The sequence below is a fragment of the Myotis davidii genome, unplaced genomic scaffold (genome assembly GCF_000327345.1).
Source record: "Myotis davidii unplaced genomic scaffold, ASM32734v1 scaffold545, whole genome shotgun sequence".
Lineage (NCBI taxonomy): Eukaryota > Metazoa > Chordata > Mammalia > Chiroptera > Vespertilionidae > Myotis > Myotis davidii.
In genome coordinates, this window is record NW_006296634.1 from 1,335,055 (window position 1) to 1,343,813 (window position 8,759).

The 8,759-nt window shown below is 41.8% G+C and overlaps 1 protein-coding gene across 1 annotated transcript in view; it reads right to left on the reverse strand.

Moving 5' to 3' along the window:
- PAIP2 (poly(A) binding protein interacting protein 2) overlaps positions 1-5,570 on the reverse strand; it is a 14,990-nt gene extending 9,420 nt beyond the window's left edge. Inside the window, exon 1 of the mRNA XM_006772448.2 lies at positions 5,420-5,570. The gene's annotated coding sequence lies outside the window, so the exon portion shown is untranslated. The remainder of the gene's footprint in view (positions 1-5,419) is intronic.
- Positions 5,571-8,759: the final 3,189 nt, after the last annotated feature.

Sequence of the window (8,759 nt, forward strand, 5' to 3'; positions counted from 1 at the left end):
GGGGAGCCAATTTCCCCAAGCCATTCCACTCTCTGCCAGCTCTCCCACTCTGCTCTCTGCCTGGAGCCTGTGTATGCAAATTAACCTGCCATCTTTATCCGTTAATTTGCATATTCCTGATTGGCTGGTGAGTGTAGCAGAGGGATGGTCAATTTACATGTTTCTCTTTTATTATATAGGATAGCCAAAAATTAAATACAACCCAAAGGGACCAAGCTGATAAATGGATAATACAATGTGGTATGTCCATACACTGGAACATTACTCAACATTAAAAGAAATGGAATACTTCCATGGACAGACAATAGTGTGGGTGAAGACCTGGGGTGGGGGGAATGTTGGTGTGGGCTAGAAGGGGTCAATGGAGTAAAAATGGGGACATTTGTAATACTTTCAACAATATAGGTAAATTTAAAAAAATTAAATACTTGATACTTCATATAAGGAACAATGAAAACAGTATGGTAAGTGGAAGAAGTCACAAAGGAGTACATAGTACATGACATATTACATGACAGCTAAGGGATACATGGTTTCTTCTGAAGGTAATGAGAATGTTTTATACTTGATTGTGGTGATGGATGCACAACTGTGAATATACTAAAAAAACCCACTCTATTAGGCACACTTTATTCATTTTTAAAAATACATTTTTTATTGACTTTTTAACAGAGAGGAAGGGAGAGGGATAGAGTTAGAAACATCGATGAGAGAGAAATATTGATCATCTGCACACCCCCCACTGAGGATGTGTCTGCAACTGAGGTACATGTCCTTGACCAGAATAGAACCTGGGACCCTTTAGTCCACAGGCCGACACTCTTATCCATTGAGCCAAACCGGGTAGGGCTCTACTGCACACTTTTAATGGGTAAATTGCATGGTATGTGAATTATAGTTCAATAACGAGCTTTTAAGCAAATAACTAAAGCCCTGGTCAGTGTTCTCAATGGTTAGAGTGTCATCCCATGCACCAAAGGGTTGCAGGTTCAATTCCTGGTCAGGGCACATACCCAGGTTGCAGGTTCGATCCCCAGTTTGTGCACATGCATGAGGCAACCAATCGATGTTTCTCTCTCACCTCTCTCTCTCTCTCTTTCTCTCATCTCTGAAAAACATATCCTCTGATGAAGAGTAAACAAAAATAACACAGAATACTGGAGAACTAGGTGGCTAGAGATATTTTTGTTGTATCTTTTGAGTATTAAATAGACTATTAAATAATTCAACTTAACAAATAAAACCCCTGCTCTTGGTTTTATTGTTTTACTTATTTTATTAATTTCAGTTTTCACTCTATTTTTCTGACCTTTCAACTTAATTTCAGCCAATTTGTTGCTCTGCTTTCAAAGTTGATTTTTTAAAAAAATCTTTATTGTTTAAAGTATTGCATGTCCCTTTTGTCCCGCCCATTGACCTTCTGTAGGCCCTTCCCCACCCACCCCCTGCCCCAGACCTTCACCATCCTATTGTCTGTGTCCACAGGTTACGCATATATGTATACAAGTTCTTTGGTTGATCTCTTTCCACGCACCCACCCTCTCCTGCTTCCCTCTGAGATTCCACAGTCTGTTTCACGCTTCTATGTCTCTAGATCTATTTTACTCACCAGTTTGTTTGTTTGTTTGTTAGATTCCACATATGAATGAGATCATGTGATACTTACCTTTCTTTGACTGGCTTATTTCGTTTAGCATAATGCTCTCCAGGTCCCTCCATGCTGTCTCAAAGGGCAAGAGATCCTTCTTTTTTACTAGTACAGATGCATAGTATTCCATGGTGTAAATGTACCACATCGTTTTTATCTACTCTTTTACTGATGGGCACTTGGGCTGTTTCCAAGTTGATAAATATGTTTATTTTCAACTTTTCACTTAATAAAAATGTTGTACCTATAAATATCCCTAGAAGTTTTTATATAGAATATAGTTCTTATCAATTTTAGAGAATTACAAATTATCCTATATAATAAAAACCTAATATGCTAAGTGTCTGACTGTTCATTTGACCAGCCATTATGACGTGCACTGACCACCAGGGGGTAGATGCTCCGACCGGTAGGTTAGCTTGTTGCTGGGATCCGGCCAATCAGGACTGGGTAAGATGGGCCAGACATGCCCTGAAGCCCTCCCATGATCCCTCCCCAGCCCCAATCGTGCATCAGTGGGGTCCCTTGGCCTGGCCTGTGCCCTTTTGCAATCCGGGACCCCTCGGGCCTTTTGGCCTGATCCCTGCAGGCCTGGCTGAGGGGCCCCACCAGTGCATGAATCGATGTACCGAGCCTCTAGTTTAATTTATAATGAGCTCAGATTTGGAAGAATATTTTATTCTTCTTTCTTAATTTCCAAGCAGCTAAAGTTCTTTTGGTTACCTTTTGATGCCCTAATTTCTAGTTTTATTGTTATAAAACATAGCCAGAAAAGCCTTGACTTTTTGGGCCTACAGGGAAAAATGTTTGATTTCAATTTCTAAGGTACAAAAATGATGTATATATATAATAGGTTGATCTTTTTTACTTTATCTGATAAATTCTGAAAGTGACTTAAATCAAGTCCTCTACTATAAGTTAGATTATCTGACCCAAATAATGTCTTATAGGGAATTAACAGTTTTGATAATTGACATTTGAAGTTTTTCATCATAATTCCATATCTGATTTTCTTTTTACATTCTATTCCTGTAGTGCTTGTTTTCCTATTTTAAATGGATTTTTAAAAATACTTTTATTTTCTTTGACTTACAAACTACTGAGGAATCAGTGTTGTTTTCTTTTTCCAGTTTGAGATACAATTGACATCAACACTGTGTAAGTTTAAGGTTTACAGCATAATATGACTTACATCTATTGTCAAATTAAATACTTAAATACTTTCCCATCAATTAAAAAAATATCCTATACACCCCTATCCAATTCTAGACCTTCAGAATGCTTTTCCTTCTTTAGTATACCTAACCCTGTCCTTGCTCCCAGTCAAGGCAAGACCTTCAGAATGATTTTATTTATCAACTCCCCCCACCCATACCTCATTCTCCTGAGTTTTATGTAAATAATTTAGCACTGTAAGCTTCACACTACTAGGTTTTCCCTTACAGTATGTATCTTTTCAGAGAATTTTAAAATCGAAACTTATAATTCACATTATCATCTATTTGTTTACTAGATTTACTGCCAATCATTTACTGTACTTTCAACCTACAAACTTATACCTTCAGCTGTTTTTTCCCTTCCTGAAATGCCTTTTACATATACTGTTTTCCAGCAATATCGATCTTTTTTTGTTTGTTAATCCTCACCAAAGAATGTTTTGATGTTAGAAAGAGAGGAAAGGAAGGGGTGGGAGGGAGAGAGAAACATCGATGAGTTGCCTCCTATACACACCCTGACCGGGGATTGAACCCACACCTTTTTGGTGTATGGGACGATACAACTGAGCCACCTGGCTAGACCCAGCAATGTCCATTCTTTTATATTCTCTACAAAAAATTTAAAATATGGAAAACTTTTAAGTTTTAGAAACTCCACCCCATCCCCATTTCACCCTGTAAAAATTCTCACTAAAATTCAAATAAAGCCCTAACTGGTTTGGCTCAGTGGATAGAGCGTCGGCCTGCAGACTGAAGGGTCCCAGGTTCGATTCCGGTCAAGGGCATGTACCTTGGTTGCGGGCACATCCCCAGTAGGGGGTGTGCAGGAGGCATCTGGTAGATGTTTCTAACTCTCTATCCTCCTCCCTTCCTTTCTTTTAAAAAAAAAAAATCAATAAAATACATTTAAACAAAAAAACTGGAGCATCACTCTCTACTAGACTCTAGACTAGAGTCTAGAGTCATAAAGATGTAAATCTGAAGATGCAGAGTACTTATTGGGGGAAAAAAATCTACTATAAACTTATTCTGTCCCAAATAGGGTAGAGATTAAGTACCTCAATTCGAACTCTTAAGGAACAATATGCAACATACTATAATAAAAATTGCCAAGCTTCCAAGCCTTTTAACCATTACATTGGGCCTCCATCGTCTAATTCCCATCCGAGAAACATACATCGCTATAATTTTTGTAGTTACATATTTTCATTTGTCAAAGACACATATTGTGGGGCAAGTTCAACTTCACAGTTAACAAGTAGCATAAAAGAGGATATCCTAGTAACTTGTGGGATATCCTCTTTTATAAACTGGAAACAAACGCACGAACAATAAACACTGGAAATAGAATTTAAAATCCGTATAGAGACTCTTTTCTTATTTGGGGTCCTAACCTTGCAGGGTATGAAAATTCAAAGGCTATTTAATAAGAATGCAAACTAACACCTGATCAAATGCTCAAATGCAATTTATGAAAAATCATGCCACAAAGGTACAGAACAAGGCTAGCCAGCACAAGCAAAACGGGAATTGTCCTTGGTCAAAATAAGTGCCCAAAGCTGTCAGCTGTCACCTTCTCCCATAGCAAATTAGATGCCAAATTCCTTCCAGAAACTGTGGTTTCTGTGAGATGATGCGACAGCAAAAGTAGGGAAAACAAGACAACGAAAGGAAGCAGAAAAGGCCTCTTTTAGGCATCACTAGAAAAGACTACTGCTGGCTGCTTCAACAAATGTTTTGAAAAACGTCATCATAAGCCATATATTTTTGTTGATGGTGGGGAGTAGCACAAAGTAGCAGAGAGAAATTAAAAGTAAAGTGACCAGAATCAAAGCATAAATTGGACAGGCCCTTAAAGTTCATGTGGCTCAAAACCCTCCTGGGGACTATGGATTCCAGTAACAAAGGCTCTCCTATCTGGAGCATGGGATGCAATGTAACTAGAAATCAAGAGTATCGTTAAGCGAAGAAACGGGAGAAAGGGAATCAGAGGTACAGGCCGGTGGTCCGTTGCAGAAAGCTCCCCCAGGACGCTCGCCAGCCCGCCGTCCCTCCGCCCCTTTCTCTACCCTCTCCCAGCTTCGGGAACACGCACGCGCGGCGAGTAGGGGCTGCGCGTGGTGACGCGCAGGCGTGAACTGGGGGAGAAACAATGAGCTTTGTTGCCTGGCGGCCTTGGGGGAGCAGGGGAAAAGAGTACCAGAGGGGTGTGTGCGCGAAGGGACTAGAAAGGGGGGAGGAGGGAGCGAGAAAGTGCCATCCCAGCAACCCTCGCGCGCCACCGAGGACCCGGATAAAGTGCTGCGAGATCCAAATCATAAATAATAATGACAATGGGAAAAAAAACGACGGCCATTTCTTAGAGAAAAAAGAGAGTAAGTCAATTCAAGCTCATCCCTCATACTCGGCTGAAAGCAGCAAAATTAAGAAGCTACAAGACTAAGTGGCCAACAACCCGAGGGACCCTCTAAGCCCCTCAGCCGTCGTTGAGGGACTGTCCGACCGCCAGGGCCGTTGCACCCTTCTCGCCGCTCCGCCCGAGGGAATCCCTCACCCAGTGCACGGCAGCGGGGACGGCAGCCAACGAATCCGGTCGGCCTCCGCGGATCTCCACAGGCAGCGCCGCTCCCCCGCTCGACGCGCGTTTCGCCCGTCGCCTCCCTTCTCCAGTCCAAACAAACACCCAGCCCGGAAGTGACTTAACTTCCGCCGCGGTGGGCCCCGCCCCCTCGTTCTGTCAGCGCTGCTCTCTGTGGCCACTAGAGAGCGCGCGATAGAACGCGCAACCTCAAAGGTCTCATCTCCCCGGCGGCACAAATGTGCATGCGCAACGGCCTTTCCGACGTGCCCTGGCGGCCGCGGGGTGTACTGGGATACTCGAGTGGAGCTCCCCGCCCCCCCATTGACCATACCCCTCCCCTATTTAAAGAATGATGGGATGCAGTGACTAGGGAAGTTAGGGATTGAAAAAATCCTTGAAAAGACACAGCTTGAATCCTTGAAGACTCACCTTCCTGCAGACCTTTTTATCATATAAAACACAGGGGTGGCAAGTTTACAGTTGTGAGTTCATGTAAGTTTATTATACTAAAGGCCTGGTGCACAAAATGCATGCAGTAGTGGGGGGCGTTCCTCAGCCCCGCCTGTGCCCTCTCGCAGTCTGGGAGCCCTTGGGGGATGTCCAGTACGCTCCTAAGCCATCAGTCGGACATCCTTAGTGCTCACTGAGACTGGAGAGGCTCCTGCCACCGTCCCTGCGCTCACCAGCTGTAAGCCTGGCTTCTAGCTTAAGCGGAGCTCCCCCGGTGGGAGTGCACTGACCACCAAGCAGCAGCTCCTACATTGAGTATCTGCCCCCTGGTGGTCATTCCACCGTTTGGTTGATTTGCATATTAGCCTTTTATTTTACATTATTTCTTATTAACCTGCTTTTACACCCTTGTATGTAGATATTCTGACTGAAACACTCCACATACAGGTTTGACGTTAAGTATATATTCATATCTATGCTAATAAAAAAACCTATTCCCTATCAATAGGGAATTAAAATATTTTGAAAAGTTATTAGATGTATACTCATTGATGTGAAATATCCATAATTTTCCCCCAAAGCAGGCTGCAAAACAGCATTTATAATTTCCTAAAAGTATAGGCATGTGAGTATAAGTGCAAATATGATAAAATAGCAGTATCTATATACTAGAGGCCCAGTCGGTGCATGAAATTCATGAATGGGTAGGGTCCCTAGGCCTGGCCAGTGATCAGAGCTGTTCGGGGCTTTCCGGCGGCCAGTTGCCAGCCAGGGCCTTCCTTCATTCTGCGCCGCCCCTTCGTGGTCAGCGCACATCATAGTGAGAGGTCGAACTCCTGGTTGGTAGAACTCCAGAGGGGACAATTTGCATATTAGCCTTTTATTATATAGGATAGGATAGGTGATCAGATTTTGAAGGATTTACTGTCTCCTGTATATTTTTTTATTGTCTGAATTTCTATGAAAGCTTGAACTTATAAACAAGAGAAAAATCACACCTGAAATGAAGTCTAACAAATTTCTATAGTTTGGTAATAGCCTTGTCCCCGTGCTCACTTGTATCATGTATAGAATATGTACACCACAGCATTACTGAGTCTTGAGTAAGAGCCAAGCACTGTGCAGGGAAGCAGTGGTACACTGTTCTGAATGTTGACAATTCCAGGGAGGAGATAAAATTAAAAATATAATTACCATATGACCCAGCAATTCCACTACTGGTATATATTCACAACTAGAAGTAGGGTCTTGAAGAGGTATTTATACATACATGTTCATAACAGCACAGACAGTACTTCAAACAAGGAAGGAAACCAAGTGCCCATCAATGGATGAATAAGCAAAATGTAGTATATACATACAATGGAGTATTCAGCCTTTAAGAAGGAAACTCTGCAGTATACTACATCACATTAAGTGAAATGACACAAGACACTTTGATTCCCCTTAATGAGGTAGTAAAAATCATAGACAACTTGCATGATGGTTGGGAAGAGCTGGAATTGCTGTCACTGTTTAATGGGTAAAGTATTAAAAGATGAATTTATGGGGATAGGTGATTGTACAGTACAATCGTATCACCACTTAAAAATAGTTAAGACAAATTTTATGTGTATAAAAAAGGAAGCCCAAACAAAAAACTTGTCAGATTTAAGGTTTTCGCAGAAGGGTGATGTGTGCCTACATGTGTGGAGTACTGGAGGGCAGAGGCAATTCCTCTTCTCCAGCCAAGTCAAGCCCTTCCCTGCTGCTGGTTTTGGACAGCTTGGCTGCTCCTTAAAATGATATGGGTTTGCCCTAGCCAGTTTGGCTTAGTGGATAGCATCGGCCTGCAGTCTGAAGGGGCCCGGGTTCGATTCCAGTCAGAGGAACATGCCCACTGTGTGGGCTTGATCCCGTGTGGGGCATGTGGGAGGTAGCTGATCAGTGATTCCCTCTCATCATTGATAGTTCTCTCTCTCCCTTTCTGAAATAAATGTATATACACCAATAATCATCTAAACTGCAATCTTTTCCACATGCTCAGGTCACTACAAAATAAATTAGAATGCAGAGATTTTCCAGATTTCTGTTTTTTTGTGAGGAAAGCAGATTCTGGGAAACAGCACCCGAGATTTTAAAATATTACAGATGTCCTACTATCAGAGTGGGAATGTTGACTTTTGTGTACTACACCCAACAGATTGCCCTTTTACCTTTTCATATTCCCTATTGAACGCTTGGCTTTTAGAGCTCTTCAATGCTGTGATAATTATAAAACTTCCTAAGAACTCGTAAGTTCAAGAAAAGGTCTAAAGCCCTAGCCGGTTTGGCTCAGTGGATAGAGCATCAGCCTGTGGACTCAAGGGTCCCAGGTTTGATTCCAGTCAAGGGCATGTACCTTGGTTGCGGGCACATCCCCAATAGGGAGTGTGCAGGAGGCAGCTGATTGATGTCTCTCTCTCATCGATGTTTCTAACTCTCTATCTCTCTCCCTTCCTCTCTGTAAAAAAATCAATAAAATATATTTTTAAAAAAAGGTCTAAAAATTTTAGGTCCTTTAAGTCTTTTAAAAATTACTCGAGTCTTCACATCCAGAATTTTTCCTATATAATCTCAAGTAATTTGGTACCTATATCTTCATTTACCTAATTAGTACTTTTTTTTAAAGAAAGGTAATCTGCATATTTAATTGGGCAGGAGGGGAAAGCCATGCAGATTTTCAGGGTGAATTTGGTGTTGATATGGTGTGAAGTAGTTTTAGGGAGTAACCATTGGAAAGCAGAAATGTGGAGAAAATTACTTCTAAAATTCACACTGCAATGAGAATATTCCTCAAGAGAGCATTTTAAGTACCCTTAATTACCTCTTAAGTACCACACTA